This window comes from Cyprinodon variegatus, unplaced genomic scaffold, assembly GCF_000732505.1.
Source record: "Cyprinodon variegatus isolate N-32 unplaced genomic scaffold, C_variegatus-1.0 Scaffold113, whole genome shotgun sequence".
In the NCBI taxonomy this organism is placed as follows: Eukaryota; Metazoa; Chordata; class Actinopteri; order Cyprinodontiformes; family Cyprinodontidae; genus Cyprinodon; species Cyprinodon variegatus.
The window spans coordinates 137,065-145,774 of record NW_015150566.1 but is presented as its reverse complement, the minus strand read 5'-3'; positions in this window follow the sequence as shown (position 1 = coordinate 145,774).

Genomic DNA, 8,710 nt, shown 5'->3' with positions numbered 1-8,710 from the left:
ATGATGCAGCCACCTTGGTGCTCCACATTTGGGATGCTGTTCTCTGGCTTTTAATTTTTCCAGTTTTCTGCTAAATTTGATGAAAGCCATTATATCCAAACATTTAAATTGCAGTTACCAGTGATGGGAGTAACTTCGCTGAAGGTAACAGCATTCCTAACACTGTTACTTTCGACACAGTGGGAACGCTATCTGACAGAGTTTAGTAGTCTTTGTCGTTTACTCTATTCAGCTGGCTTTTGAAACACACGGCGAGAAGGTGGGGGCCGGGTGGTGAGGGTTACATTTATCCAAAAATGTCACCAAACTGTGCCAAATGTGTTTTTTACATCAATACTGGGGGTTTGTTAAAATTACGAGGTCACGTAGCAGCTGGACCCGCCGGTGGGTCCGTAGGGTTCAAGGGGTTAGACTACAGGACATGTCTCCAAAACATACCATATTTGTGTCTGAGTGCATTTTCTAACTAAATTCTGGCATTTTATAATGTATTTGCAGGAAATGGATTCTTTCTCCCTGAGTGGCTTTTCAGTCAAAGCAGATTTCCTTATATTTGTCAATGATGTTACAAAAAGAAGCCAAGTGTTTGAGTTGCTGCCTTAAAACACACCCACGTGTTGTATCCATTGCTGCAAAAGAACTACGGAAAATAAGATAATTTAATTTGGTTATCACAACTGACCCTAAGCAGAAAAGGTTTAGTCTGATTTGACATCAGATAAGAGGAGGAAAAGTATTGAATCATTTGAACTTTTAACTGTTTTGGAAACTGTTTGACTGTAACTCAACTTCTGCTCAATGGAAGTCCTCTCTGGTGATCTTGACAGTTGTTTTTGCTCTTGGTTTTCTGAGCAGGTGAAAGCAGAAGGCTGCTGTATGCTGAATAACACCAGAACTGAGTCAACATAATCCCGTCTCTTTGCCACGCAACAAAGTGCCCTTTGTAAACATGTCAAAAGGATTCTCATCTGCTAATAGAATGTAACCATTTCCACAGTGTCAGCTGTCCGAGCTGCTCTCACATGACCAGCTTCCCCAACAAACATTCTCAGCACCTGTAGGCCGTCAATCAGACCAGCACAGATGCCCAAACTGTTGTTGCTTGGCACTGAAGATGCATCATGTAGATCTGCGGATTATTTCCAACCTTCTCCAATTAATCTCTTCACAACCTAAACTTTTTTGCATACAAGAGGTGAAAAAGCCTAAACTTTTCTGCTTTTACTGTTTGCTTTGCTATGAGTTCAATACATGTTGAAGCTTAAACATATTTAAGTGTTTTATCTCAGAGAAACCAAATTATTTCAGGTTGTGTTTTTTTTTTAGAAACATTCTGATTCATGTATCTATTTTTTACATTTCTGTCACACTTAAATGTTTCATGTCATCAGATCTCAATCATAAAAACATTCTTTAAAATAAATAAAAACATCTTAAGTCATAGAGTAAATACGAAATGTGTTTTTTAAATGATTTCAGTCTTTACAGGAAATGGGTTTCAAGTCAAACTCACCCTGCATAAAAAGTTAATTGGTTTTCTTGTTCAATCATGAAATAACTGAGATTATAGGTAGAGTGGCGGCCTAGTGGTTAGGACATAGGGCTTTCAATCCTGAGGTTGTGCGTTTGATCCCCCACTCCCACAGACTGCCACTCTGCATTGGAGTATATGAAATAAATAAAAAAAATTAAATTACTCTGCTTTGGTTCAGTTATATAAGCCACAACCATAACTTATTATTGCTAGAACTGTAGAACAAAGAGATAAACAGAGCCCTTTGGACATCATGAAGTAGGCTCAAAGATGGGGTGGAAAAAGACCCGTCATAACTTGATCAAAAGATATAAAAAAACAGATCAAAGACACTGACATGACATGACATGTTTTATTCTGGAAATAGTTACAAAGCATTTCTATGATGTTTGCTCCAAATAAGCAGATAACATTTAGATAAAGTACAGAGCAGTGGAGAACCTTCCTGGAAGTGGTTTGTTCACCAAAACTACTCCAAGAGCGTATTACAACTCATCCAAGGGGTCCCAGAAGAGCCTGAACAACCTCTAAAGTTCTGCATCAAACAGCGGAGGTTGTTGTTACAGCATGTTCTGCTCTCTTCATTTAAATGATTTGTAAGAACTGATTGAACCGTAAATTTTAATAATAATAATACATTTTATTTGAAAGCGCCTTATCACAACACCCAAGGACACTGTACAGGCAGATAAAAACATTAAAAACAGGAAGCTAAAAAGTACAAGCATAAAGATGCTCCATTGTGGCTCAGGTAACCCGAATTCAGCAGAGTGGACCAAAATTCCTTCACTTTGATGGAAAAGAGCAAATTACTAGTTATTGCACACTGTTAATTGTAGCTGCTGCTTTTTTACCCTTTTAAAAAATAAAATCCTCCCAAATGCTTTTTTGTACTTAGATGGTCTTTAAATGTGTTTAAACCAAAAGTTAAAACAGGATAACTCTGTAAGACGGACCTTTTTCGCAGCACTGTAAATTGTTTGAAGTTCTTGTTATAACTACGAATAAAATGGTAATAATTTTTGGAACATATGAGGAGCATTAGAGTTATAAAAGTCTAAGTTTTATGATTCTGTCTTGTTTGAATGGGCAACGTTTATACTATTTGCCCTCACTGATGTGTTTTAATGACAAAGGAGAAAACTGTGGAGCTTCACTGGCTAGTGGATCAAAGTAAAACCATCGAATAATGTTCAGCCACAAAGCAAACATCTAAACAAATGTATTCATGCCGTTTTGAGATGAAATATGTCTACTGCTGTCTAACTGTGGTTGGAAACCTGTTGGGTTTGTTCATATGGTTGACCTGAAATGTCTGTAAAAGACAAGCCTTTGGAGTTTTAGAGTTTAGAGAAAAGGATAACAAACATAAAAGAAAACAGAAAAGGAAAGAAAGCTGTGTATTCGATCCAAAGAATGCATCAAAAAAAATCATAAGTACCCAAGATATGGCAAAAGGGGGTCAACATTTTGTGTGTTCCTTAAAAAAAAAAACAGTTTCCTTTACAAAATGCCACACAAAAACAGAGGACCAGTTATGATTCATTAAGATAATGTTGCATTAGGAATTAAGACTAAATCAAAGCTTTTAAGGGACATATTTAAACAGTTACATCTCATTTCAACATTGTTGAGTATTGGTATACTTAGCCCTAATCCTGGCTTTGACCCTTGACCCCATAATACGCTCAGCGAGCAGCACAAGCTGCTGCATTAATGAGCAACAACTAGATTAACAGCAGCGTTTGTGTAAACAATATGCTTTAACTATTACTTTTTAAGATTGGAAAATAGTTTTAGTTTTTTTAGTTTTTTTTTTTTACTTTAACCTAAATAATGTTATCGGCTAATGTGAAGAATATTGTAAATACTTGAGTGATTTTGCTCTTTTTCTAACCACTCCAAATATTCTTGATGGTTTCTCAGTCTGTAGCAACTATTTTAGGACTATTGTGTTGATAAACATCTTTGGTCCTGAAATATAACCTTTTACCAACAGAGGGCAGTATCCCCCATCTTAAAAAAAACAACACCTTATTGCCCTATTGCACTCATCCTATATTTACTTTACCTCCTTAACAATTGCAATGTTTCTTGTTAAACCTTTAACTTAAATTATATACATTTCATTGCACCTTTTGCAGCAATAACTAATTCAATCCTTTTAAGATTCATACCTATAATGTACAGGTGTGTGTTCATATTTCTCCTTTTGATCCCAAGCAGTTGGTTCAGGAGACTTTTCAGACTCACTCAACAAGGAAGAGAATTTTACCAAAATGTCTTTTGTCTCTGCAACAACAAGAGCTCCCTTTAACCAAGGAGTAAAATCTAATTATAAAAATTAAGAAATTGCACATCATAATCATCCCACCGTCAAGCCTGGCTGGCAGCCTGCAGATTCATCAAGATGGAGCTACATTTATAGACACATTTACACTCAACAATCATATAAACGCAACACTTTTGGTTTTGCTCCCATTTTTTATGAGATGAACTCAATGATCTAAAACTTTTCCCACATGCACAATATCACCATTTCCCTCATATATTGTAAATCTGTGAAAGTGAGCACCTTTCTTTTGCTGAGATAATCCATCCCACCTCACAGGTTTACCATATCAAGATGCTCATTAGACACTATGATTAGTGCACAGGTGTGCCTTAGACTTCATATCATATATAATGGGAGTAAAACAAAAAGTGTTGCGTTTATAATTTTGTTGAGTATATATTTACGTATCAGAGCACTTTGCATTGCATCTTGTAATCCAAGGCTTGTGTGTGATTTTTCATTCATGAAACTCTCTACGCCTATTCCTAATTTAATCTGGAGGCCACTGGGAGTTTGAAAGGTACTGACTCTGCTGAAGGTTTGCATCCTTCCCTTTGCCTTTCACTTTTTTAGGGACATGCAAACAGTTGAGATGAGAGGAAATGTCATGACTGACTTCCAACACAGATTACCTGTTGTCGGGATACCAGGCTTGAGTTCACCGCTCTCATGAGAGCAACCTCTAAGAAATAAAATTAATATATTAAAATACAGATCAACAACATGATTGTGAAATAACAAATTTGTGCCATTAAAACACTTTTCAAAATACTTTTTTTTAATCATGAACTTATAGAAGTAATTGTATGTATTATTTATTTTTTTACAGTATTTTTTACAGTATTTTCGCCCCATATCTGAATTGTTCAACCAGTAACCAGAAAATCTACTCAAGTAAGATTATCAATACTCTTACATAAATACTACCTAAGTAAAAGTAAAAAGTACTGTGATAATATTATTAAAAGTTACTCAAGTAAATGTGCCTAGTTACTTCCCACCTCACATATTGAATGTAGAATATAGATCTGAAGGTTTGAAGCTGAAGAGTTAGTGAACAGGACTGGGTGTTTAATCATAAAGAAAAAATCAAGTGTTTCAGAAATAAAACCTTTTTGTTAACTGTTTTTTGATATTACTGCTGAAAGCCTGTGGAGAACAGGATTTACTGACTTATTTTCGCTGAAGATATTTTTGGTGTTCCCTGAGGTCTTTGTCTCTCTTAGGAACATGAAGAAACATGATGAATGAAACATCTCCAGGTGTTTTGGCACAGTATAGTCCTTGTAAATCTATTTAAAGAGCCTCTCAGAAACACTGTGCTTCTCCTACAATGAGACACATTGCTCCTCTGCAGGGTCAGAATGGCCTCCTGGTGACTGACAGGAACATTAGCTTCACGTGGGAGCAATACAAAGAGGGAGCATCACCCAAATAGAACAGCATTGGCAGATTCCATTTAATTAAATCCTGTTTTTATTAATTGACATCACATTACGGCAGCTCTGTTCTCCTCCTTTGAGTTTTTTGCTCTGCTATAAGTCTTCCTTCCTCCTTCATGTTTTATTTCCCAGGAGAAGCTCTAAGTGGAGCGGTTTGGGATAAAACTGTGTCATTCTATGACCTGAATCCTATCCCTGCCCTTCATTAGGTGGGTGATTCCCTATGATGCTCAATCACTGTTGCAATATTATCTGTTTAAATTTGAATTATGGATGGTGACTCCCCCTGAAGAACTGGACGGATGTGATCCTGCAGCCTGAAAACTTGTGATTTTACTTTTCAAAATCAATCTTTTTTTTTTTTTTTTTTTTTTTTTTTCTCCTCTTTGTCTGTGCAGGCCTCAAACTCTGTTAGATTCACATGCAGAAACATCCTCAGATATTTATTGATGTGTCTCCATCTGGCTCCAGAACCAGTCCGATAAAAATTTCATGAAGTCCTTTTTTGTTATTGCTTTCAGTCCCAGAACTTGCATCTTTCCCACAGGGCATATTCCTTGGAGTTTGCTTTAGCATCTTGGCTGCTACTTTCAGCTCCAACCAAATGTAAAAATGTCCATATGATTTGGTCAAGTTAAATAAAATAATAATCAAATGCATAATGATATGTTGGAGTGTGGTTAGAGCAGTGCGCTTGTTCTATAAGAAGGTTGCAGTACCCGGTTCCATCCCCACAACCTGCACTTTCGGTTCCTGAGCAACACCCTTACTGCCCCCATACTGCTCCCCAGGGGCCACACAATGGCAGCCCACTGCTCCCCAAGGGGACGAGTTAAATAGAGAGTGAATTTCACCACTGTGTGACAATAAAGGGATTTACATATATGTTCACATATTCAATAAAAGTGCTGTTATGAATAGGTGTTGACTTAAATGTGTAGTCATGAGGGGAAGTTATCTGTAGGGATTTTCTTACTCTTAAATTGTTTTTTAACTTTTGTCAGATTGATTCTGTGTCTTTACTTGATTGTCTGGTAAAAAAAAAAGTCATCTTCAGTTCTGGGCCCTATAGTATACCCTATCCTAGTTTTTCTTTCCTTTTGTCTCATTTTCTTACTTTTATAATTTCATAAATATTAAAAAACTATTTTATCCAGTTCAGTAGTTATTTGTTTTGTTCTGATAATGGTTAAGTTTGGTATTCTGATGATCTGTGGAGTCAAAAAAAAGTCAGGAGAAATATCAGATTTCAAATATAATTTTTGTCAAAGTTTTGGACTTTTTGAGGATTCATTGGTATTCATTGGTTTCCATTTTGTGTTTTCAAGTTGTATTTGAGTTTTTATTTAATTCTTGTTTACGCTCTGTTGCCCTCTTGTGTCAGTTTCCTTCTCCAAGCTCCCTTCTAGGTTCTTCCATCCACACCTGCTCCCAATCTGCTGATTAATCTTTTCTTTGTTTAGTCTCCCTCTTAAGGCCCATTCATACCTCACGTAAAAGACGGATACGGATACGTGTGGAGTGTTTCATACGTTCTAACCGTCGATTTCGTCCGTACTTTGACACGAAAATTGGGAGCTTACGCTTACGGACGAAACGGATCAATACGGAGCAATACTACCGGAAACGGTGGGGGCGCTATTGAGTTTTTAGTACAAAATGTCAACAGAATCAGGTGTTGGGGTCAAAGTCAACAGAATCAGGTCTTGGACCATCGCCATGTTTTGATCAATGACGAATCATTGGCGCCCAGCACTGCCACCTAGAGGAAATACGGGTTATTGCGCACCTCAACGGACGGAGGTATGAAGCAGTCAACGGATAGAACGTACGGACAGAAATACGGACGTGCAGGCCAAACGTGAGGTATGAATGGGCCTTTATACTCCTTCTCTTCAGTTGCTTTTTGCTGGTTCCTCATTGCTTCTTGGCACCTCATGTGTGTTTTCCCTGATGTCTCCTAATTTAGTTTTTTTTTTTTTTTATTAGTTATTTTTGGATTTTGCCCCCTTTTGGATCATTAAGTCTACAGGAAACCATCTCAGCTTCTGTCTCTGCATTTGGGTCCTCCAAAAACCTCCACACTACCTGACAATTTTAACTAATTATAAAGATATTATTTTACTCCTTGTTTTCACTGATCATGGTTCTGATCTTACAAAATAATAGATTTTTCCCCATTTAAAACCACTTCAAACTAATGTTTCCTTCAGCTTTATGGGAACCAAGGAAAAAAAACAACAACAAAAAAACAGGGACATAAAACCTGCCAAGGGAGTTTGTAAATTTTAAATGTATAATGTTCTAAACATGAAGTAAAATGAATAACACAACAGCTTGCTAACAGCTAGTATGTTCTTAAGTCATTTGTGAAGCATTAAAAAAGTAAATGTAGTAAATGATTAGATCAATATTTCTTGGTAAATATTTTTGCAGTTTTTGTCTATTGTACTTTTGAAGAATAGTTAGGCCACAAAGTTAAACCTTCATAAAAAGTTATACCTTTATTTAAGACACAGAATTCTCTCATTAATGATGGTTTTGAGATCAAATATGAGAATAATTAGTTGTACTAAACTATTCATTTGTTTGTAAATGTATAAATTCATGTTGGGTTGAATATTTAATAACTTTACACTGTTACATTGTTGGTCAAATGTCATGTTTATTGACATTTCAGCTTGGAGAGATTCACATGGAGAGAAGTCGCAATAATTAATAGATATTTGATTGACATGAATGAAATAAGTTATCTGGCACTCAAACCCCGGCAGAATGCTTTGATGCTGTGAATTTATATGCACTCGGATGACTAGTTTAGGAAAAGGAATACAGTATTCTTCCCCCCAAGGACCCACACACTGGTGGTGGAATAGAACGAAAGATGAAGAGGACTGCTAAGAGCCTGAGAGTGAGGGCAGAGGTGGGTGAAAGTTCAGCCAGAGTGCAGGAGGAAAGTTTGACGAGGAGCTTTATGGCAGGGATCTTAAACAATCGTTTTCTTTGGAGGCGGTGTGGTCCTGACATGGCTGGAGAGTTGTACATGGAACATCAGCAGGTGATCCAGGTGAGGCTGATAAGAGTCCTAATTTCTGTCTAAGCTTTATTTGGTTCTTAGATATCTTCAAGGAGCAGTCCTGAATTTACGAAGGCAGCAATGATTACATGACCTTCGTCCTTTCACAAGTTTGTACATTTTTTAATGATATGACCTCAAGTAAACTTCATTCTAGATTTTTTCTTTATGGTTTTCCTTAAACGGTTGCCTCTTCTTACTAATCTTCCACAACTTCCTGATTTGTAAAAGGCGGGTTTATTAGGCCCCGTCCACACGAAGCCAAACCCTGGCCTAAATTCACAAATTTTTCACCAAATCAGCCTCTTATCCATACGAAGCCG